Source organism: Grus americana, chromosome 1 (assembly GCF_028858705.1).
Source record: "Grus americana isolate bGruAme1 chromosome 1, bGruAme1.mat, whole genome shotgun sequence".
In the NCBI taxonomy this organism is placed as follows: Eukaryota; Metazoa; Chordata; class Aves; order Gruiformes; family Gruidae; genus Grus; species Grus americana.
This window is the reverse complement of record NC_072852.1, coordinates 4,184,787-4,210,871: the sequence shown is the minus strand read 5'-3', so window position 1 is coordinate 4,210,871 and position 26,085 is coordinate 4,184,787. Positions and strand designations below refer to the sequence as shown.

The window sequence follows — 26,085 nt, the reverse complement described above, 5'->3', positions numbered from 1 at the left end:
CAAGGACAATGACAAGGATGCAGCTATTAATGAGTAGAATTGAAACTCGTGATGTTGCTCTGGCCTCTGCAGCACTATTTCATTTGATATATATTATCTGGAAATTCCCTGGCCAGTCAGCCTTGTTCTCAGCGTAAGAAGAGTTCGCAGCAAGCGTTTCCTTAACCTCGCTGCCCTTACTGATCTCCTCCTCAGCAGACAACCGCATGTATATAAACAGCTTTCTGAAGAAACTGGAGAGACCTGAAAGGATCGCTTCTGCGGAAGTAACGTGAACTCTTAACGCTTGAGCATGTGTCCTGGGGCCGTGGTACAGGTCCGGCAATGCCCAGCTGCAATCTGTCCGAACTGGACCTCTACCTGCAAGAAGCAGTGATCCTGTAATACAGCACTGCTCCCCCCATACTAAGACTAACCTCAGAGGCATCACAGTAACTTTTAACATAACCGAGGGTTTTTAATTTCAGAGGTCTATGTTCCTGATGCACAATCAGACCTCAAAAACATGAGAGTACTTCATATGGCTTTTAATTCTCTTCTAATTATTTATCCCCCATCTAAACAAACAGACCCACTCTCACCAATACTTGTAACTAAATTACTACATTATGGTAGATTAGCAGCTTCTCCTGCAAAAACGGTGATATAAGATTGGCTGCCAGGAAAAGTCAACATCCTTGGTCAAAGAGCATCTAACAATTAATACACTTCATTTAGCTGCCATCAACGATGTCACCAAGAGCAAAGTACAACAACAGAATTGACAGCCAGGCGGGACAGAGCTTTTCTCGAGTATTGTTCGAACGACAATCAAACAAACCGCTCATTGTTTATCTGCCTGTGGAAGTGGATGGCACACAAACAGCTACCTACGTGTTTCTCAACACATACTGGGAGATGCTTGGGCAAATTTATCATTGGAAGAGAAGAACACATCCAACAGAATGCAAGTTGAATCATGTAAATTTAGGTAAAGAGAATCCCATTAAAGAAGCAAAATTAACTTTAAGTGTATCAGATGAAAGATTTCATTTCTAAAGCCAGTGCCTGAACAAAAATTGAAGCTACTTCGAAGATATTCAGGTCATTCAGACAATTACTTTAAAATGGCAGAGAAAGTCTGATGATCCATGTATGGAAACAGGCGCCAGAAGTTCTGAATCATTCATAACAACACTTAGCAGTTATATCATCTGCAGATCTCAAAGCTACTCTGCAAAATGGGTATGAATCTCTGGCACCCAACTGTGTCTCCTCTGCAGTTGGTTGGCATCACCTTGCTATACCAGGAGGCCTGGAGAGCATGAGGGTGCTTTCCAAACAGTCAGTAATTACAGCTCTTGTCCCTGTTTACCTACCTACCTACCTGCAATTCTAATTTAGCACTTCCCATGGCCGATAGCTACGGCTGTATCCCATCTCCCTCTACACAAACACAGGAGAAAGTGAAGTTTTCATTCAATTCTGTGACATCCCTGGCAAATCTCCCTTTTTAGAGTCAAAGCTGCTCGAGAGCTTTGTTTTATTCCAATCTCCAACAGCCACATGGATTTGGGGGACTCCCCAGCACCTGTTGCATCTGAGAGTGATCTTTCATACTACTCTTGTATTTGAAAGTAACACAGGGCTCAGCTGAACTCATCTTTCCCATCCCTATGTCCCTGTACTGGTTTTTTTTCTTCAGTCTCATTTATGGACTTGAAGCCCTGAGATTTACTTTGCAAGAAAAGGAGGCTAATGCACAGAGAAAATACGTGATGTGCTGAAATAACAGAAAGACTCTCCACAATAACAGCAGGCTCTGCATCACCAGAGCGCTGGCTTTCCCCCGATCCACTCAATGTTGCTACACCCAGTTTGAACATTTGTTTTGAAGTCACAGATGATTCCTATGAACTGTCTGTGCACCAACGACCCCTCTGCGTAACGGCAACAGGGAAGAAGTGAAGGTCTGAAGGAATATTTGCCTTTTAGTTGCAGCACACCTTGTTAACCACACTGCATTGCTATTATCCATCTCTATTTCTGCAGTTACCTGTTACAGCTGCATGGTTACAAACAGAAGTAGCTCTAACCATGGGGCAGGTACCTGTTTCTACATCACTTCCACAACATTTCCCTTCGCCAGCCCTATTCCTGCTGTACCTATGTGCCAAGTAACAAGGGTATCGGCTGTTGTCATCAACTGTTCACACAGGATGAGAAGTACCGCATGCTGAAACCTTAAGCAGATGTCAACCCCACTGTCCTGCAGCTGAAATTCCATGATAGGACACATTTCCCTGAACTAGAGATCTGGCAAAGAGATACAATTAACAGGAAAGAAAAGAAAAAAGGGAAAGAAGGGGGGCGGGGGAAATCAAGAAAAAAGCCACTACCAAAACCTTGTGTATTTCTGTCAGCTAAGAAAGTTTATGTCTCTTCCACACTGTTCATCCCTCAATCAGTTTTGCTACGTATTAGAGGTCCAACTAAACCAACACCTGAGAATATATTTTAATGAAATCTTGATTCACAGCCCATTTTTAGTAGCCACCACAACAATCAGTGTAAGATGAAAACCTTACATTCTCTCCTTTAACCTCTATTTTACCTCACAACTAAGTCATAATCCGGAGTTTTAGATACCCTCTTTTCTTGCCACTCCAGCGATGGGATGACAGAACGAGAAGCAAAATTCCTCTGCAGGTTGAGCTTGCATTAGGAGTGACAAAGATTTTATTAAAATTGGAAAATGACTGAGACTGCACAGGAAAATACAGACTAAAACCATTAGGATAAGTAAGATTCTATCTTGCAAATCTGGTTTTGGGAGCAGGGTCCTCATTTTTATATAAAACTTTTTATCTCACCTCCTGAGAGTTTTCTCTAACAACGAAGTTGCCTTGTAAACATATGTGTTTGAGATACTTCTCCCAGTAATGCAAACATCATATAATGAAGCTACAATACCTTCAAAGGAAGAGGCTGTTCAGGGTAAAGCTGAAAAACATTTATTGTCACCTAGGCAAATTTTTATGAACTTGTTCAAGCAGAATCATTTTTAATATCTCATTCTCCAGGCACGCCTTCAAAGAGAAGCGAAGCTGCTTCCCCTCAACACTAAGCTGCAGAGAAAACCATTTCCTGGTCAAGCCCAGCTTGTGCCAAGATACTACTCGGCCAAGCCGTAGTGCCAAGTAGTGCCGAGAACTGCAACTCACGGCAGGGACCGATTTTAACAAGCACAACTTCCTGCTTTTCAAGGGGCTTATCTGAATTCCTCTTCTTTCGAATTTGCTGGATATTTCTAAGATTTGTCATGTATTTATTTCCTTCAACAAGTGTACCCATGTTCCTTCACTGGCCTCAGCTGATACTCAGGAATTACTCTCTCCTGTCCTCCTTAGCTCCATTAGTTAAACAAATAATTCAGTCTCCCACTTCTTTCTCAAGTCCATCATTTGTGTCACATTATTTTCATTTCAAGTATCATTTAAATTCAGCAGTAACAGTCCTTGGTCTTCACTGGGACTACTCAGACTTTTTGAAGTCAGTCTACTATATTTAACCATGGAGTGGGGAAATCAGTTTTTTTAAAAGGCATATGAAGTATGGGTAATTATTGTTGTTCTTTGCATTCATAGAGGAATTTCAAAAACAAGTGTTACTAAAAATTAAAGGCCCCAATGGACAACATCTTAATTTCACGTGGATAAGTGACATGCCTAAAATGCTTTGCTAGATAAGGACCTACCAAGAGATCTCTAATGCTTCCAGTAACTCCAGTGCAGCCCAGCTGAGTTTAGCATAGAACACATCTCTGCTGAAACAGGGGAACTCGTGTGTCCTCCTGCCATTGACACTCCTGTGCCAACTCTAGCACTTGCTTTGTTCCATCCAACTGCATGAATCCTGCCCCCAGCACAGAGTCCAAGCCTGGGTTAAGCATAAAGATGGGGTGATCCCCTTCAGTGGCAGTGTGGACTTCGGCCTCATTTAGGGGACGGTGAAGATACAGCTTAAGCAACCAAAGAAGAGAAAGGTTATGAAGGGAACAAAGAAATACAGATGTGGCCAGATGAGCTACAGTCTGTCCGGAAGAGGGCAGTGACAGAAAAGAAGCTTGTCCTACAACCACCAGCCCAGTACAACATGCAGCCTTGCCTAGACAGAGTGCTCTGCATCACCATCATATTAAAAGGTTTAAAAAAGGTCATCAAAATACATCCAAGTACATTTTTTTCTAACAAGGTTCACTAATGATACCTACTGATGTTGAAAACAAACAGGCAGACCACACACCAAGCTTAAAAAGATCATTCAAACCACAGCAGCCTCACACCATCAGACTCCTTGAACTTCAGTGAACTGACTCTAAAGCTGTAACCAGAGTCTCAGCGAGGGGTCACAATACTGAAATAATTTACAAGTTAGTTTAAGGCATATTTGGTGAGTGCTCAAAATCAATACAGGGATGATCAGTTAAAAGAAACTCGTTATTGGTGTGTCTGACCTTCCCTTTATCCTCTCTGCTTCCATCACCCAAACACACACACCTGCCTTTGGAAATTATTTGTGAATGACGATTGGCACTGAACAATTTTCACAGCATTGACTGACAGCCTTTATTCTACCAGGCATTGTTTCACTACAGTGACTAAATAATCACAACTACTTTTAAAATTTTATTTCCAGCAATGTTACCAGGTAAATGCCGAAGATAGCTGATCCTACTCTAAGTAGAAGGTTGGACTAGAGACCTCCTGAGGTCCCTTCCAACCTAAATTATTCTATGATCCCATGATGCAAGTATCATGTTATAAAATTCATGCAGGCTTGTACATGTTTTTGGGTCTCACAAAAAAAAATAAATCTCTGCTGCCAAAAGGTACAGAATAGAGTGGCAGCAAAAAAGGACCTAGCAACTTTCATTTATACTGGTAATACTTCAAACTTGTCTATACTTCTCTGAAATTATTTTCATCTCAGGATCTGGAAATTCCCTATGCCCCACTTGTTCCATTTCATAATACCATTTATGCTCACATGTATATAAGCAAATTCACTCTGGCAGTCAGTGATACCTTATTTATTTCCCTGTGAATTCCTCTTGGAAAACAGTAAGGATATGGAGCAACCAGCTGAGTACTACTAAAGAAAGAAAGGTCACCCAAAAAAGGCGGTATGTTCTTTATTTACTATCCACATTTGAGTGTGTAAGTATGAGGGAAAATCTGACTATGTACTTCCTCCCAACCGCACTGCTCTTAATACGTCATTATATTCCCCAGAGCTACAGCGCACTTGGTCAGCCCTGATTCTGTTTTCACCTAACTTCGATTTAGCCTCCTACTTCAGCCTTCTCCAGCCCACACACATGTACAATGCAGTAACTTGTAACAAGTTAACTCAATGAATCTGCTTCGCATCTCCTAAAGCTGTCCATCATTTGAAAACTAGTCCTCTTTTTCACCCTTAACTCTCTATGAAAGGAGACAGGTCTTAAACTCTTTGGTTACATTTTCCAACTGAGCCCAGCAATTTCATTCCCAGTGCTGCAAGCAGGTTGGATACCTTGTCCAGAACTCTCCACTAGTCCTTTGGTTTGTGTCAGCTGTTCTCCATGGCCAGTAAAGGCTAAGGTTACACAAGGTCTCTCCCAGGTTTCAGCGCACAAGTACGAAGATTCAGGACTTAGAAGGCGTGCAAATGGAAGAGGAGAGGGTCAAATAGTGTTACATTGTCAGTTTTGGGACACCAATACTGCAGTCTGCAAGGAAGGACAGAATTTCATCCTGGAAGGATAGACAACAAAACTACGTTTTGTGTAATCTTTTTCCCTAGCAGAGTCTGTAATCCAGATTACTCCGCAGCCATGACAGAGCACTTGAGAAGTATGCTGCACGAGAAACTTCCAGCTGGGTTCAGGTAGGATCTTCGGATTTAAGAACAGGCAGTAGATTCAAATTCACCCAAACCACAGAAGTCAGAAATGCATAGGTAACTAAAAGATTATACACATTTCCTGTACTAAAAATCCACTGAATGCTCTTTTCATCATAAAAAAGGATTAGCAGTGTATAAACAATTTATATAAGGAGATTTTAACAATTTTATTGTAATGTGCTATTTAGCATTTGCAGAAGATCCGATTATAAAACTTTTACTTAGTTTTCCATGAGTCACCCTCTGAACAACATGTTTTGATTTACCTAACAGCAAGAACTCTTGGTAGGAGACTGTTTTACTAAATGTGGTCATCCAGGCCTTATCATCACATTGCTGTTGTATGCAAATTCTGTACAGAGAAAGGAAATTTTGCTCAGTGAACATTAACCAATTGTTCAGTATCACCTAGCTTTGAAGAAGCTGGGTGGGGCTGGACTAGATGATCTTTAAGGTCCCTTCCAACCCAAACCATTCTATGATTCTATGGTAAGTAACACAGTGATTTAGTTTTTGGCTGCAATGATATTAAAGGCTCACGTCTTTGAATCTGAAGAATCTGGCAACATTTGCATCACAAGTGATACTCAATACACAGCTTAATGCTATCTCAAAAGAAAATCCAGTTAAACTTCTGGACCATGAAACAGGAGTAAGGAACTCTAATACAATGTAACACAGTCAACTCTCAAATATGTCTGATAACAGGAAGCTGGGGTAACCTAGTTAATGAAAAACTATCAATAACAATACTATTCTTTGCAAAGCCAGCTCCTGGCATCTTTGGGTGGTTTTATTAGCTTGGCCACGGTACCACAGAAAGGCGCAGATCCAGCCAGAGTCCCAAGGCAACGTGGTCATGTTCCTCTAACACAGCACTTTAGCCTCGAGGGTTTGTGCGGAGCAGTTTACGTGTCTTTGCACAGTGCTTTGCAAAGCCTCCAACATCAGGGTTGTTTAGTCCAGAGTCAATATCACTGTTCTGGTATTTGGCCACAGTGAAGTCACCACTCGAATAGTCTGCTCATGGACGTCACAGACCTGACAACACACCACACTGCTTCAGCTCCAACAGCAGCAAACTCCTGTTGGCATCCTGGGGGTTGGGGTTATTCTTGCAGTATATCAGCTTTAGATCTTCATGCGAACAGTGGTGTTAGAGGCTACGATCATCTCAGGAAGAAACAGTTTTTCCAGCAAGCAAGAAATTGGCTGTTCGAAGAAGCAGGGAGGGGAAAAAAAAAAAAGAAAAAAGAAGAAGAAAAAGCAGATACTGATAGAGAAGAAGCCACTTTCATCCTTGCAAGAGCAATGCGCTCCAAGGACTGCAGGTCCTCGTACACAGTGCTACGTGAGTACAAAGTACGTAGCTGCACGCATGCCAGACAAACAGCAGCAGCCCTAAAACAATCAAAGCAGTCAATACCCATTCTGAAGACACAATACAGGTAAAATTTCCAACAATTTCATTTTTTTCCATGACTCGCTCTGTTCCAAACACCAATAACTTGCATAACACAAGACTGCTCAGAGCAGCAAAACCAAGTTGTTGACAAAGGTGGAATATACAACAATATACCGCTATGCTAAAGAAGTACATACACGGGTGGAAAGTCAGTAAACAAAAATAAAATGCAGATGGTATGTAGCTAAAGCAAACTGTATGGTTCACTGCATACCTAGCAGGCCACGAAGCAAGGGAAATTCCTTCTCAGGGTTTACATGAACAATGAGTTTCCCTGAAAACTCCAGGAGGCCGTTCCCAGCTCCTCTGCTGGCACCATTAATAGGAAAAGCAAATGCTGGAAAGGTTGTTTCAGTTCATTACTGACCTCAGTAAAAATCTCGGTACCGGTGAACTCCAGTGTAGATCAATGTGACCTCTTGCTTCAGAGCAGTATTGTTGTTGCAGCATGTACAACACGCAATGCTGCTTTTTAAAAGAAAATACAGCTGTCGATATGTCACCATGCTCAAATCGATGTTCCAGCAGTCACACAGGTCTGATCAAACCAAGTTCGATGTGGTGCTATTCAATCCCACGCACAGGATACTAGCCTAACTCTCCCCAATGTTAATACAAAGCATAAAAAAAGACACAATGTGTAACCGTGCAACTGCAGGTGAGGGGTAAACTCCTCCTGAAAGCAGCAATCCAGAAATTATACATAAAAATCCACAAGTGCTGTAGCCACCCTGATCTATCAGAGTTGTGAATAAAATACACATTTTGGGATATGTCTGTCACCCCATTTGTTAGCAAGCTTTTGACAACTGGGCATGCAAATACAAATGAATGTGCGTCTGAAATGCTTCATTAAAATATGCTCAAAAATCCATCATGAAATTCTTTAAAAAAAAAAAAAAAAAAAGACAAACTGTGGCTCTTCTGCTGCATTGTTTCTCTTGCATTAAAATGTCAGTAATGGTTAAAATGTGAAAAATAGGAAAGTCTCACCAATTCAAACCAAACCGCAAACCACTATGTAAGATCATGGAATTCTACAAGTTAACAGACAAATGAACAAACATGCACACCAATAAAACTGCACAAGAAGAAACATGCCAGCTTCTATTTATTTTCATTTGCTGTGTTCTGCAGTTTAGGAAAAAAAGGCTGTAGCAGTTGACTTTTTTTTAAAGCTGGAGGTAAATTTTGGAAGTTTTCATTAAAGAATTCAGAATAATTTTCTTTTTCAAAATGGCTTTGATTCAAAGCAGGGATGTAAATGGAAAAAGTTACAAAAGCATTTCAGAACCTGAAAAGAGGGAAGACTGGAACAAACATGAAGTCATCTATGGATAATGCTCTCCAAATACAAATTCCTACACTCAGTCTTTTGGTAATACTTTGATGTGTGCTGTGGTTAAAGAGTTGAAAGAACGGACAAAAAAAGAGGTAGGTTCTTTAGTTGCATGTATGTGCAACTCACTATTGCAAAATTTTAGTTCAGATAAAAAAGCCGGTCTAAAGCACTGGCACAATTTTTTACAGAAGTTTCCATCTCATATTTTCATAGGGGTTTAGAATCACTAAAGGATTTTGGATTCTGTGAACCATTCCAAATACTGACCTCGTTTTACTGACAGCAGGCACACAAAGTATGTACCAGGCATGACCTAGCAAGCCAGGGAGAAAGACTGGAGTAGAAAACTGTCTGCTCTTCCCATGTCCACATTTTCGGCATACATGAGGTAAATCTTTCCTCCCTTAATCGCTCAGAAAGTGATGGTGAAAATACAAATATTTGAAAAGCAATTCACTGACCACGTAAAAAACCCAAGTGAAATAGAGTAAGAAGCGACAATACGACCTTGTTTACCTACCATACACTGCATCTCTACTTAGTCAGCTTTTTACATCTAGTAAACGTATATTAGCACGTTTACAACTTTTGAGCAAAGAGGCTGAAATCCAGCCTTTAAATAGCTAAGTCCAGAGACTTTAAAAAAAAAATTAAAAATACATGCAGTTAAGCATTGAACACCAGTGCCACAACAGCAAACCCATTTGTGAGATTTTTCATCCTGGGTTGGTCACTGAAGGTGTCAGAGTCCTGCTGACATTGGACAAACTGGTTGCTAGATTAATTCAGAAAATTCACTTAAACGAACAGCAGACATACAAGAATATACAGTGATGTACTGCTGCACAATTTTACTTAAACAGATCTTATTTAGCAGAGGTTAATGACTATCCTGCATGTAAACTCTTCTTGTTCTTCAACCAACCTAGTTTTAGGCTCTGATCGGCTTGCAACTCAGAAGCAACTGGAGTATTGGCATGAGACGCTATAGGAATACAGTTTAACCATTAATTGTAACTAATCATATATTGTTTATCAAATCTTTACAGTCACTTGGAAGAATTCCTAGCTGTAGCAATTCTCAATTCTTACAGAATATGTTTAATACAATAGCAATAATGAATTAATTCAATTTCATTCGCAGAGTGTGGAGAAAGTAGAGAGAAGTAGGTATTATTAATCCTAATTTTTCAGACGGGAAACTGCAGCAGAGAAGAATGCAATGACATGCCCAAGATCACAGGAAGAGAACTGTAATTTTAACTTAAAGGTTCTGATGTAAATATTCCCTGCACAATACAGTTGACTGCCAGTCTTCAAAGTACTCAAGACTGACAAAAATAGCTTTCACTGAGTATTTCAGAAACATCTACATTTTCACATGCAAACTTAACTACATTTCAACCATAAAAACTAATGCAAACATTAGAAGCCATACTTACATATGCTATTAAGCATGTAGTAATCTTTTTTTAAAACCAGGACACATAACCAGAAGGTCCTCCTTTCTTGATGTCTCTTTAAAACTCGTTACCTTGCCCTTTCCCATAAAGCCACTGCTTCCTCTTGCAGACACACAAAGCCTGTTTGTAGGTGCTGCGCAAGCAAGGAGACTGAAGACTTGCTAGGATTAACACTCTGAGAATATTTCACGTGAGGAATAGAGAAATACACCCAATAAGAGATTTCTGGAAGAGTTCCAGAAGTGGCTATCTAAGGTAATATTGCAAAATATAAAGGATTTCCGTTTGTTCTTCCTTCCTCCCCCCATGCAAAAACCTTGCAAAGGCGTTAAGGAGCATAAAATTACTTTGCAATATTTAAGAGGCATTCTTAATACTGCTGCTTCAGCCACCAGCCAAACAAAACTTTCTTTCGCCGTTAACATACCACTCGTCTCGTAATTGTAATAACCTGTGCTTGCAGCCAGGGACCAGCAACACTGCGTGTGTTGTGAGAACGATCCTCTCAGAATTAAATGCTGCCAATCCTGCATTTTCAGTTTGCAGCAAATTAACAATAAAAGCATCAGGAAATCTTACGATTCTGAAATGACTTACTAAAAATATCTTATCCCACCAGAGAAAATAGCAACAAGAACTTGCTCATCAGTTTACAGTAATGTACTTTCCCAAACACAAAAAGTGCTGGCGATACCAACAGTACAAAGAGATGTTCATCTTGGTGTATGCGGATGATTAAAACAAAAACCCATTATATACTAAATTTTGGCTGCAAATATGCTGATGTCTGCTGGAAGCAGCTTTGCAACCTCCTGTGGAGCGGGTTGTGATTTTCACCTGTTTGACCTGGAATCTAAAACCCCATTCCTCTACTCAAAAAAGTTAATGGAAAAGGAGCTCACCAAGATCGATACAAACATGTCCATCAGGCAGCTGTATACACATTTAAAGTAGTTAATATATTATGATAAAAATACAAACACCTTCTCTGATAAAATTAAAGTATTATTAAAAAGAGACAAAGAATTACCTCTGTTCTTGTTGAAAGATATGTAGTCAGAACAAGACAAACTGCATGCTTCGAGCCGTTAATAAAAAGAAGAGCAAGCGAATGAATAGCTTTCAGATGAATCCAAATAGTTTTGTTTCTCTGCTGCAGTTTCACCACTCCCACAGGGTAATTTCTATGTTCACTTTATAATGAAAGCAAAGTACAGGTCAGAATAAGAAAGGGAGGAGACCAAAAAAACCTCCACTATATTAGTCAGAGTTTGTCATTCTTGCTATCTTGTTTTCAAATGGGGGAAACGGGACTGGTGTAACAAAAGCGGATTTAGAGGGGGTGTTCTGCTTACGCTTAATAAACCAGAAGCTCAGTTCATCTGCATTTTATATGATCTGATTGGTAAAAGCAGGAAGCAAGAAAACCTTTCAAGTGCTTGATTTATGGAAAGATTATCACATGACTAAAAAGCACAGAACAAGAAGGGCCAAATTCAGCCTTCATTTACATTGATGTACATCTCTTAACTCTGTTGCCTTTGACAGATTTATTCCGTTCAAAACAGAATAAAGTATTTGGTCTCTGTAAAGACATAAAACCATTTTTAAAATCAGAATTTAGCCTCTGCTTTTCAAACCCAGCAATTGTTTCAGGTCTGTTCAATGCAGAATTTCTATACTGAACAAAACCCACACCGTCTATTTGGAGGATATTTTTAAATACATTTCTGCCACCTCTCCTCTACCACTCTGTCTCCAAACAATCCCGCTACCCATTGCTGATCTACACACTCCTGTATACTTGCACACTCCTATGAGTGTTTTAAAATCTATCATAAATACTTAAACAGGCAGGACAGTCGGCAAGTGCATTGGAAATTCACTCATATTTCATAAAGAAAGTTAATGAAAGCATACACTCACTTTATTATTTAGGGAACAAAATACAAGGATGTAATATCCAGCAAGCTATGGAAATTTTTGTTCAATGAGAATTAGAAACAGCAATGCTCTGTTGCCAGCAATTAAGTCTACATTTCTGTGAAAAGCTGGTAGATTAGATGAGCTACAGGCCATTTTTTTTGGTCTCTCATGCATGGACTTTTATACTGAGACGGGAAAGCACAAAAGGTGAAAGAAAAACTAGAGAGGAATGTTTACTAGGATGCTACCTGAGCACTAAGGAAAAACAGAAAGTAACAAAGGGCTAAGAAACTAAAAGCAAGCGCTACAGAAGATAGCAAAACAGAACTATCCTAGCAGAGGCGGCATTTTTTTCAGTGATGGCCTCAAAGCATTGCTGTCCCTTGAGCAGCTCACTCATATGGCGAAAGGTTAAAAGCACTGAGGAAAACCTGAATCATCTGACCTAAAAATGGAAAAGAGGAGAGAGAAAAAAGACCTTGTGGTACAAGCTCGCTTCTAATATGATGCCCTCTTTTAAATACTTCTTCTAATACTCTATTCCGTCTTGACAAACACTTGGTAAAACACACATATTATGTGTGCAGACAGTAGAACCACAGTGGCAATTTATTTTATTAGGTTAGAGTCAGAAACCTCATCTGTATTTCACACACTGTAGCAGCAAACTATGAATCAACTGGGTGAATTTTATACATGGGGTTTTGTGATACTATCAAGTGTTTCAGTCAAACGCAACTTTATTGGTATGTTTAAAGGTGACACGCAGATCCAGTTATGACACTGGCATCCAATAAGCAAGTGATAAGAAGTTAAAAAGTCAGTTATCACAGAATCCTCTGTGTTGTCTGAACAGTAAGGCACAGTGAAGAAAACACGGGGCATACTTCATGTAAACAGCTGAGCAATAATGTATGTAGTTGAAAATACGGCTGGTGGTCCATGAAGTGTTTTTTAAATACCAGATCCTCAGGTATTTTCCTGTACTTCAAAACTGTTAGATGTTTCCAGCATCTGCAGCAGCAACCCCAAGAAAGATAAAAAAACAAGATAAAAATAGTTTTAAAAAAAAGTAACTGTTTATCATACTGTCCAGGAAGTGGTTCTGTTTGAGAAATCCTGAACAGAAGTGACTGCTGGTTATAAACCTGTCTTCACTGGAGTAACTCAAGGATCCTTAACCATATGCAGTGAATAGGCTATAGCATTCATGTATACAAAACACCTTCTGGGAGACTTTGCATCCATACAACAGTGACTAGATCACTGGTGAGAGAGCTGCTATCAGGATTGTCTTACTCAGCTACAGGTGCCAAGAAATTACAGGCTTACTTTAAACTATGTTCTTGAGCAGCTGTCAAAAAGAGGCAACTGCCGATGGTGAATCTTGTTAAATTCCTTAGGAATAAAAATTTACATGAACATCAGAGAGAGAAACAGCTTTGCAGGTCAGCGTGACAGTGAAGCAGACTTCTCAATTCCCTTAGGCGAAAGCTACTTTCTCCAATTGGAATGCAGAGTTTCCCAAAAAGAGATCTTAACATGAAAAATCTCAAACCTGTTGCTCTCAGTCTCTTGCTAATTAACTCAGAAGTTACTGGCAGATTGGAGATGAGGAAAGGAAATGGAGTCACATACTCACATAAATGGAATTCAAGTGAGGAACTAGACAGAAAATGAGTAAGAAGAATACAGAGTAAAAACTTAACGAGTAAAATTAGCGAAGCCGTTCTGAAGAACAGAAGTTGTATGCAGAGATGCCGTGTCCCTGAACAACACGGCTGTAGGTAAGGAGCACAACTAACATTTGTGCAGTATCGTGTGTTACCAGCAGTAGCCAGGAACACTCGCTGGGGATGCAGTGAGCTGTGCTTCAGGTCATCCCCTGAGGATCCCGGTCAGAACGGGTCACAAACAACAGTGTTGACACACACACACAAGGTAACCAACCATCTCGTTCTGCACAAATACACCAATAGTTGTGGTTTATTAAAAATGTTTGGTGTTTTGTTTGGTTTTGGGTGGGGTTTTTTTTGTTTGATGTGTTTTTGGGGGTTTTTTTGTTCAGCACCTTTCAAGCACTGTATGTTTCACAAAACTTTGACAGAAATTGAACTAGAGAAAAAAACCACAAGTGACAGGATTGCTGCTGGACTCGTGAATCCCAGTCTTCTACAACCATCATCATCTTATAAATCAAAACCCTTTAGAAAAGATAATAAAAAGATCTGAACAATCTAAACCCACCATGTTTCTAAAAACATGACTTTTTCATTCAGAGTGAAGACAACTCAAGACTGTTTTGAGTTATGGGAAGAATTAAAAGCAGCCAGAGACCTACAAGGGATGATGCGTATCAGTCAGGAACCATATATCTGATGCTGCCAACCCATCTTGGTACCACAAATAAGTAATGGCAAAGATGTTCTTTGAACTGCTGCATTTGAATTCCATCACTCATTTCCTCAGGGTCTCCACCAAAAATTGCGGAAGAAAAGCAAATCTAAAAAATTCTTTCTAGGTTGATTACACACAGGAATAGGAAAAAATAAACGCATGCCTGTCTACTAGTTCATTCAAGACATACGCCAGACAGGAGGTATTAGTCACTCTTCTGAGCACAATATTAGGATGTTGACTGCAGCCAGTCAAAGACTCATGCTTAAGAATGGAGCCATCAAATTAGTTTCCTGGTCAAAATTCACAATCAAAAGAGAGGTTTCTCAGAGGAAGGGTTAAACATGGGAACAGAGGAGAAGAAACTGAGACTTGGAAGGTGGCTGTGCCTCGAAGTTTAATTGTCAAGTAATTCCTCCAGAGGAAAGGGAGTGTTTCTGCATGACACAGCCCACAAAACATGCAAGAGTCACATCCTGGTAAAGGGCTGCAGCTCCAGCACATTTGACCTCAGAGGACAGCTTTTATGCACAGGAATACTGGCCAGGTGAAGACAATGCAAAGCAAAGGGAAAGGGATCTATTTCCAGGAAGGTATTAGGACGATACTGCCCTTCTTGTAGGACAAGGCTTATGTCTGGATCCCCAACATGCATCTCTAAGGATGAGCTGAGTAGGCCTTTGTCACAGTACTTCGGAAGTCTGGGGACAACCCTCCTCCTCATCTAAGTGGTGCTGTCAGGCTGAAGACCACAGTTCAGCGCTATCACCAGAGAACCATACTTACATAAACCATCTCTCAGGCTCTGGCAACCACCCCAAGAGCGGTGAATAATCTTTCTATACCCTCCATGCTGCAGGAGGGCAACTCGCTGTTTCTGGGTACGGAGGTACACCCAAACCACTGTTCCTTCCACACTTCCCTGTCACTTCTGTCCACCCTGTCCCCCCTCCCACTCAGAGGGAATACTGCAAACTAAATTAATTTAATAAGCCATTTCTATGCATAATACTGTTTCAAATTATATATCCATTACAGTGTCTTCAAATGAATCTGAGGATAGATTTGACTCACTTTGCAAAATCTGACTCATGCTTCTTGAGTATGGAAAAAACAGTTTGCAGAGTTGACTTCTGTAGGCTGTAAACTCTTGAATCTCACTATAGTTTTATTTAAGCAACAGCCATGTTACCAGACCTCTGGTTCCCTATGCATCTTAAGCACTGGAGCAGAAAACAGGGAGAAAATAGTAAGACAAAGTGAATTAAAATAGTTACCTTTTGCTAAGACAAGAGCACATGGCGTACATGCTTTTTTGAGGAAGAAGCTAAATATGTTTTAAAGAAAGGTATGTTTCATTTTACTAGAGAAAGTTACACACTTGAAGTCTAAAGGCAGGCAGGCAAAGAAATCAAGTCAATATTAGGTGTTTGTTTAGCCAGTTTAGCTTCTGGATACAAAGGCCAAACTTGCCTATTATGCAAGTTTTATAAGATTATACCTCCTTTGATTTCTGAGGAACTACTTACCTATTGTGAATCTGGATGGGCTCCTGTGAATTTATACTACGTGTACACGAGAACCACCAAACCTGTTCAAACTAATTACAAGAAGGGCAAGTTCCCCTCTTTATTCTTTTTACTGGTGCTCTTGGTTATCATCTAGGTTCCACTCTGACGGGATTTACACATGCAGCTTTCACACAGTGACTGTGCAAATATTGGAGCTCCAACAGTCAATAAAAAACCCCAACCATATAAAGTGTTCTGCATTTTCAAATATATACTTCCCTAGTGGATGGTATCCCATTTAAGACTGGCTCATTCAAAAGGATAGGATGATTTGTAATGTCTGTGTAAACATCAGATTCGTTCTAAGGACATACTCAAAGGCCACTATAACATGAGGTGCTTCTGAGAATCAAAGCTGCATTCATGTTTCCTCTGAAAGCAGCAACTACTTAAGTAAACCAAGTATGATTTTACTTGAAATTTTTTTCACTGAACTGCTAATGGGTGATTCATTGTAAATTCACCACCTCGAAATGCTTCATAATGCAAAGAATCTTCCAAGGAGGCAGATTCATTTATTGAAGAGGACTAAGAGAGAAAATACATTCAAGATCAGTCTGATCTGTTTAAAGTGCTAGACAACTGGTTCTGTTGTGCCAGTGGATTTGAGGGGGTTTACATCAGATGCTAAAATCCAGAAAAAGTCAGTATCGTTCAATAGCAGTACTGTATCTTAAGAATGCAAGTTCAGCTTTCTTTTAGCACTTCCATGGCCCAAGAAAGGAAGAGCGATCCAAAGAAAATTCCTGGATCCAGCTTGCAAACTCGCATAGAACACTAGTTTTTAGCCAAACCCCTTCATCAGCTGTCTGGTTACCTACAGGGGCTACTGAGAAAATACAGCCAGACTCCTCTCACGTGCACACCGACAAATGGCAAGCAGCCAACAGTCACGAGTTGCAATAAGTCAAATTCTGATTAGACCAAAGGAAAAAAAAAAATCTTCAATATGAAAACACTGGAAGATGGGAACAGAAAGGTTTTCAACTCTCTGGTCTTGGAAATTTTCCATTAGTAAAGGCCCTTAGCAGCTGGACCTAGCTTCCAAGTCAGTCTTACTTTGAGCAGGAAGCCAAAGTGGACTGCCTGAAGAGTCAAGCCCAGTTTTGCACTAATGTGATTTAATGAGACAATGCAGCCTGCTTTAAAAACGCATGCTGTGGTGCCATGCTCTGCAAGACACCTGCAAAACAGCAGGACGGCTACGTCCTGACTGAGCACCAGGCATAGCTGTGGAGATGGAGCACAGTTACACACTGTCCTCTGGATCTAAAGGTTTCTGTCGCTTCTCCTGGGTTGTACTTCCCCACTGACTGCTACTACCTCAACACTTCACCCTACCAAAAAAAAGGTGGGAGATCAGGCCCAGCAAGGTTTGAATTCCCCCCAGGTAAGCCATGCTAAGAAAAGAGAAAACATTTGGCAGCAATTCGATCAGAAATAGTTGCCGTTACGTGAGACCTGTGGATGGGGAATGTAAGGTCCCTGCCAGCTAACTCACCTACCTGAACAATGACGTGCATCATGCAATCCTTCACACCGGCTGAAGAACATCCTTCCAAGAGGATTTTCTTCAATAGAAACACCACCTCTCTTCTCATAAAATCATCTACAGTAATTACCAAAATTAGTCAACAATTTCCCAGAAGTCACAAATTGCAGTCTAAAACTAGAACTGCTCAAAAAACTCCCAAACATAGTTTTTTCACTGCAAAAGACTGATTGCATGGAAATGTGCTGATTTCATCAAAATGCTCTATAAAAGGCAACAAGATTGGCCGGCAGGCCAGTCTGTCCAGCTTCCTGCCAGGCCGCCTGCCAGCCCTAGGGTGGGTACTCCAAGCTCCTTAATTCAAAAAATAAAAATCAGCTATGAGAAGGCTCCCAGAGGATGGGGATTCTGCTTCCTGTAGCTCTCTAATTAAAATAAATCCTGTATAGGTGTGTGTGTCAGGAAAGACAGGGATGCCTCCACTATCATACAGCAAGAATGGTTTCTCAACAACAGAGAAAGTCTAAGAAAATTTGTTGTATTTCAAAAGACAGATGCCATTGCTAACAGCACAGGAGGGAGAAGATGAGACATCTCTGCACGAACCTGTGAGATGGAAAAATCCAAACAGGACGACAAATTAGAGATGGGGAACCTCTGTCTTATCCTTTCTGCAGTATGCAGAATGCAGGTATTGTATTTAATTAAAATAAATTACAGCTAGCTTGTATACATACTGCAGGGCTTTTAACACCCTTGAACTGAAACACAGTGACGCTCAGTAGCCACCCTTCGGGAGTACACCCGCTCTACATTTCTAGATGCGGAATACAGATGCTGTGTCACAGTACAGTTGCAGCAACGCTGACTGATCACCACAGAACAAAAAGCCCAAAGAATTCTGTTTCTGTACTACCGACTTCCTCAGCTCCATATACGGGATTCTTGCCAGGACACTGGTAACATTAACGGAGAATGCAAAGCTGCACATCGGTGTGTCAGGCAGCTTCTAAGCAAGGATATTTCATTGGATAGCTGTTTCTTCTAAGCGCAGTGATTTAACTCCTTTGAACTACGCTATTTCTGCAACACTTGGCTGTGCAAGATTGATGCTTTTTCCTGGTTAACCACTGCATCCACATAGTTTAATGCCCGCTTGAATTCACTTCTTACATTCACAACAGTATCTCAGCACAAGAGCTTCTCTCTGCACAGACATTCATGCCAGCTGTGCTGTGTGACACGCAGGCAAACTGTCCATTGCTGCTGGGCAAGGGCAGTTGGGTATGGGCGCATCAGCCCTTCACGTCTGAGGGCCAGAAGGTGACTAGGTGTTCAGGAATGCCGCTCAAGTGCTGTGCTGCAGGACCCGATGATGATGCAGAGTACATTAACAGCCTGACAACGTACTTTCTGGTGATATGAACTGTTTCCATTATCATCAGGCCACCCACCCATGATGCTCCAAGCTCTAATTGACTGATATGTAAGATTAGCCAATATTAACATAAAGCAGTCTACAAAGGTCTTTTATGCCAGGAGGCTTTCAAACTCCAGCCTGCTAAGTAAAATGAACAAGGAAATACCTCTTGCCAGACCACGCTCCTAACAGAATTAGAGACGCAATGTACCCAACAGCGCTCTAGATTTGAAGCTTTTCAGTGGATGTTTGGACAACAGAAAGGATCAGTTAAATCCTACCTTAAGCAGCTGCAGAGTATCAGTCAATCAATACCATTTAAAAAAAAATAAAATTCTATTTATTCTTGTCTTTCGGAAGGCATTAGTGAGAAGGAAAAGGATTTTAAGTAAGCTTATAGAAGTCCATAAAATCTTGAATCAGGATTATTGAAGTGCATTACCAACAGCAAGTAAAACATACAGATCTCTGACAGGACAAATGAAGCAGGAAAATGCAAAGCAAATTGTCCAAGCTTATGCAACAGATGAGAAGTACAAACAGAACACTGATCTCCAGGTTCCATGTCTGTGTCCTACTACCCTTTTAAAAATTCTACTGTTATTTTGCACTACAGTAAGATTTTCCACGTAATTTTCAGTGTTAATTCTGAGCTCCATCTCCATAGATTTTTTCTGATGTGGTATCATCTCACCCATTATCTCCTCCTCTAGACACATACAATATAGAAGATATTTAGTATTTCAGAACCAAGAAAAGAGGAAAAAAGTCCTGTATTTTAATCTAAAGACAAACTCCTTTTTGTATGGACATACCAAATACAGGTTTGAACTAGCACTCATTCTTGATCTTAGGAGGAGATAAAACACTGCTTAGAAACTAGGAAAATTTTAAGTGCTAAGATGCTACTAGATGTATGTATTTAAGATGTTGACTTCCTGCATTACTATGATGCATAGTGTATTTCATGTATTATCTGTTCAGCTGTATATACACTTCACTGCAGGCAGAGATGAAACAAACAAATACCCAAAATGCTGACAAACCCACCGCATGATGTTATACCTTTGGAGGAAACTATAAGGATCAAGCCAATTTTTAAGAGCATCCCTTTAATAACAAATTTACTTTTCTTACACATGCATTCTGTAGCTCATACGCAGACAGCTTTGCACTTACAAGTAGAGCAGTGGGTGGCAAGCCTCTTAGGAATTTACATAGCTTAATACAGTAGCATCCAGAGACATCAGCTAGCTGTAAATGAGCTAGATTGCGTATCAGAAGGAGTACGTGGACCATCTGCACTGTGTTTTGCTCAGACTAATCTATCTGGCTTTCCAACGACGCTAAATAGATCAGGCAGAGCCAATGACATTGAACAGTGTATGACACGGCTTCTGGTGCCTTTCTTGGCCACAGAGCTTTTGAAAACATTGTTGGGTTCTGGTCCCTGCTCTGCTGTGTACCTGTCATGGTACCTTTGCACCGCAAGGGCTCTCCCTAAAGCTCACCTCCCCCATCATCAAGGTTAGAGTAACAATCTCCAGAGTTTCTTAAAGCAAACTTTAAATTGGATAGTTGTGTGTGCATGAGGCAACTTTACATATTTTATTTTCAAAGCCATCTGGGGAATTTAAACTTGTACATTACACTGAAGGCACTAATACACATCTAAACTCAATACAGATTGGAAATATAATCTCCGTGATTATTTGTGACAGATATATCCACCAAGATGTGAACTTCCTCTCTGCACCCTCTGTTCCACCATGTCCTGTCACCAAGAGGCTGGTTCCATAAGGAAAAACCCACCTGCCTCAGACAAGGTCGATCTCTTCCAGAGTTTGCTCCATCAGGAAGGATTGCAAGACACTGCAGACAGTGGAATATCAGTGGAAGAAACCCGGAGGACCATCCACATTGACCATCCACGTAGCATTCACCCTACTCAAAAGGGCAAACAGCTCTCCTCCTGGAAGGCTGACAGAGCTGGTTGCCATTTTACAGCCTGAGCACTTAGTCTAGTTTTCCAAGCCAGTGAGCTAAGAACGACGTTTACTGAAGAAAGGCCATGTCTCCTGACAACACAGCGAGGTGTTAACGAGGATGAAGGGAAAAAAGGGAAGAAGCATTTCTTCTACAGAAGACAAGACAGTCTTCAGTCTCACAGAGACGTGCTGAAAGACTAGAAAGGACTGCATTTCAGGCATGTTCATAATTTCATCTATTTGTAATGATTCGATGTTTTGAAGAAAAAAAAAATCCTCTTTTCATATGAAGTTAAATTTTTCCCCCACTATCTTCATGCAAGACTCAAAACCCAAAGCAAATGAAATTGTGTAATATAAATATGATATATAGAACTGAAAGCTCAAGAAGCCTGAATTGGTGATTTCTGAGCTGGAAGTCAACAGGTTATCCTGCCTCTGTCCCTCAGAGCCTAAGTGTCAGAAGCAGCAATTTATCTCTGTCCATCCCGTGCTGGCTTACACACAGGTGGGACTCGGTGACTAAGGCTGCTCACAAACAAAACATTTGCTGTCTTTGCAAGTGAAACAGGTTATGATATAACCGTTTCCAGAATCAGAGATTTTCTTTTCTAGCTAAGAGTCAAGGCTTTTAAATATATCTGGCAAGCCATGTCCGTGTATTAATAAACATGTCAGTATTGTCCTATATTAATGTGAATAAGTAATGTGAAAAAATAATGTGATAGTAGGCTATATGAAACAATTCTGAGTAATATATAGCCTTTAAGATACAGGCTCCCACCCATGAGCAATAGAAACCAACCTCGGTTAGGGGAAAATAAAATCTAAATAAAGTCTAATAATGATTTGTTAGTTTCAGAGTTTCATGTGAAGAAAAAGTATTATCAATGCACTAATATTTATATAATCAAGGTGATTTTTTTTCACCCAGCATTTCCACAAAAAGAGGTTTAAAAAGATCAGTACCCCATCCTCTGCCTGATGCTCACTCTTTCCAGCACCAAGAGACAAACATTGCTGCAGCTTATACAGGTATAAACAGTGTCTTTAAGATCCTGCATTCCTCTGTCACTTCATGTGTGTCTGTGTGCAGATGTATTTGTCTGAGAGAATTGAGGAAGACAGAGCGAACACCACTGCAAGTTGGGATACCTAACTGATCTCTGAATTTACATTTTCAGCTTGCAAATCGGTGAAAGATTAATTTCTAAGTGAACTCTGGATCTTAGATATCTAAAAAGATCTGAAACCAAATGCTTTTCTCTTGCTTTTTGAGTTAGTAATTCAAAGAAAGAAAAAAAAAATAGGAAGTTTAGCTGCTAGGTGTCTTCCAAAATTTCAAACATCAGCAGTCTTCAGAAGACTGCAGTTTTGGTGGATCAGACTCTGATTATCAGACAGAGCACAAGTGAGGAAGGCCAGAACACATGCCATTTACCACTTAGCTTGGAAACCTATAGGTCAGCTTTTGTGAATACAAATGCACATATTCCAGGTTGACACATCACCTTTTTTTTTTTTTTTTTTTTACAGTTGCAGCAAAGTTGCTTTAGCAGCTGTATTACTATGGGAAAGGGGGGAAAAGAATGAGTCCTGCTCCCTGGGGCTTCCTGTACCCCAGAATATGGCTGCAGACAGCAAATCCAAAACTGATTGATAGCCCATCCTTCAGCCCAATGAAGTGCAGTGAGCAACACAGACCGCTACAGCACACAGCTCCTACTCCTGTGGCACAAGGGGAGCGCTCCCACAAAGTGCACATAAAAATTTCTCAGTCTTAATGGTGGTGCCAGAATTTTGTACATGAAGCCATCATACCACAGACACAACTCATAAAATGGAAATGTAATAACTAGTCTTAGCAAACTCTTCTTTGCAAAGCACATATTAAACTTACAGGTACTTTCATATCTGACGAAAATTAAAAGTGCTATTTTAAAAATAAGTTGTGTTTTTATGTTTCCAAGTCATCTAGAAGACAGCACTGTCAAATGGAGAGTTTCTTTCTGAATACTCACTGCCTGTGATAATGGCTACTTTGCACACATCCAATAACACTGACCTCTGTGGTTGGTCTCCTTTTATGCAATACATGCTAGTGGACCTTCTCAGAAGAAGATGGGTACCTGAAGAGGAAAATGGCTTTTGTTACCATTGCTGGCTGTACTTCTCTCTTCTCTGCAAACCTTCCTCATCACTCCCTAAGCTATTAACGCCGAATGGCAATATGCTCCATGAAACTCATTCGCTCACGCACGTGCAAGGAGTGGGCTTTCTCACGAGGTTAGATATTAGACTTTTACTTCTGAAGAGTCAAAGTATTAATACATACCATTGTGTCTAAAGTCTGAAGTACATATGGTGCTCCCACTTCACAGGCAAGAGTGACAAACACGACTGACAAAGTGACTTTGTGGAAGGCACGCGAGTTAGCAGAACTTCAACTGCCAATAAAAAGCTTCTCATCAACTGGTCCATTTATTAGACCACCCTCCATCTTCACACAGCCAACCAACAATTCAAACAGGACTATGGCAGCAAAGACTTCTAGCAACCCTAAAAACATCAGTGTGCATGCATACACACACACACATATATAAAACTGTTCCCAATGTTACCATTTCTTCTGTAAGGCATTAACTAGAATGAATATGCTGACATGACACAATGTACTCTTGTTGAGATCCTACAGAATAGAAGTAATATTTGAGCCCACCTTTTAGGTGCAGAGATTATTCTCTATCATGACTACTAGTATCTATGAATATAACAAAAGCTATTTTGGATCATTTTGAAGTATGACATTGAAAACCTAAGGTTTATGTCTTGCAGTAAAAGCACCTGATGAAAACACATAGTTTAATGGAAATATCTGTCTGGCAGGTGAGGCCAATAAGAATACAAGGTTCCCTCCTCCAAAACAAAGGTAAGAGTAGATTTAATACACAAATCTGCTGTAAATATTGGAGGGAACTGTGAAGCCTTATTTCCTATCTTTAGGTATTTAAAAATGATCAAGGATCTCAGATTCCAAAGCCCGAGTATTTTAAGGAAATGCCCATGGAAGAACTAACCCAAGAACTTAGTGCTTCCCTCAGCACAGAACAACCTAAAGGATGATTCCAATATCTGATGTCCAACTAAGAAAACATCAAAGAAAGAAAACAACGGAATTTCAGAAAATTACACATTTAAAGATCAAAGGATTCCACCTCTCCCGGTATAACCTCATGTTTTTACCTGGAGCTCCAGCTGTGCTAAGAGTTTTGGCAAAAACACATCTCCCTGTTCTTTGCATGCATGGTGTTCCAGATGAACTACCTAATGGATTGCCTTGGAAACCTAATACACAGAACTCCTTATGGCCTCTTGACAGAATTCCTTTCTTACCTGCTCCCAGTAAGTAACACCCAATTTTAACAGCCTTTCCCAGTTGTCAGAAAGCCACACAGGTTATATAATGTGGGGCCACCCTCCAGAGACCAACAGACCAGGCATCACAACTTAATCATCCCTGCATGCCTGACAATTCATTGAATTACAGTCTACCTCAAGGACTGCACCATCCGTTGTGGATTTTTTCCTGTGTGTGATCCTGCAGTTTCCGAAATGTACTCTGATGACAAACCCAGAGGAGTACAAGCTGGCAACACAACAGACCACATACTGAAGTAGACTGTTGCTACAGTTTACGTATGTCACGAGAACCCAACAACTATGAGGGGCACTCAAAGTGTAGAAGGAAGATGCTAAAAACTCTCCTGGGTCAATCTTTACTTGTTGTACCGTCATTTATGCCAAAAAGCCTACTGTGCATACCACACCATCCCCTAGTCTCATGTGCAAATGGATAGGGAAACTAAGGAAGTCTTTGGTCATATTAATGTTTTCGACGTGAATTTTGAGACAGACTTTTTTTTTTTCTTTAAATGAAGAGTTGTATCACAGCATGCCACAGCTTTTATTCTTTACTTGGCTAGGCATTTCCCAAATGTAGTTTAGCATGACTCTCTAATAGCAAACTTACTGTAAATTACCAAGAGAGAAATTAGGATAATAGGGAGCACTGGACAATATCAATTTGCCAGAACAAACATCGGCGATTTCATTGATTATCACTTCCAGCAGTCACTACGTGTATTGCAAGGAGAAAGTTGACCTGGTTAAGGACTTTTCCATTTCTAACTATGATCTCTCAGGGAATGTGCTAAGGAAACAATTGTCCTACTGAATCATTTCAAGAATTTTACAGCCAAGAAGATTTATTACCATAAAACAGGTCTTGGAAACAAGAATATTTGAGGAGACTCAATAGCTATTAAATCAGTGTGGAAAACATGATGCTGAAGGAATTGCATATGCCTGACACATGTTCTACCACTTTTTCTTTTTTTAATAGAAAGCATCTATAAAAAGCAAGTCTGTAAAATTACTTAAATTTTTCAGACAAAGAGACACAGGTATAAATTAAAATGACATTCATATAAGTAATAGGAAAATTATAAATAAAGCACCACAGAAAAGCTGTTTGACAAACTGGAACCATCAATAATTTCAAAACCTATGCGTTAAAACCATACTCATCCCTTAGTAAGCAAGCTGAGATGCATTTTGCGGACTTATAGATATTTTAAAGTTGAGTCAACAATACATAGAAAACCTCACACAGTCTTTTAATGAGTCCACTTGTTAGCCTGTGTGAAACCAAATTCAGAATTATCTTAGGTTTTGTTATTACAATTTCAATGTAGATGCTGTTATCAAGTAGTACATGGTCTGTTCAAGACAGTTAAAAGCATTTATCTTTAAAACTTGCCATTGTCTATTACAAGTGAATCAGAAAGATGAGCTGTAAGGCTTGCTATCTAAAATACCACTGAAAAACATCCTGCTTTCTTGACCAAGATGGAAAAATCTCCTGTGCTAAACCATGAACACATACAGTACTCTCACATATATGGGTTAAATATATTCAAAAATATTCAGCCAAAAATACAGCAGCCTTAAAGTAATGTTAACGCTTTTCTTACACCAACTGATATTATGGAGAACACTAACAAGCTTTAGAGCCCCAAAACCCCTTTCTAGCC

The 26,085-nt window shown here is 40.1% G+C and overlaps 1 long non-coding RNA gene across 6 annotated transcripts in view; it reads right to left on the bottom strand.

Moving 5' to 3' along the window:
- LOC129214499 (uncharacterized) overlaps nucleotides 1–26,085 on the bottom strand; it is a 128,167-nt gene that overhangs the window by 37,626 nt on the left and 64,456 nt on the right. The window lies entirely within an intron of this gene.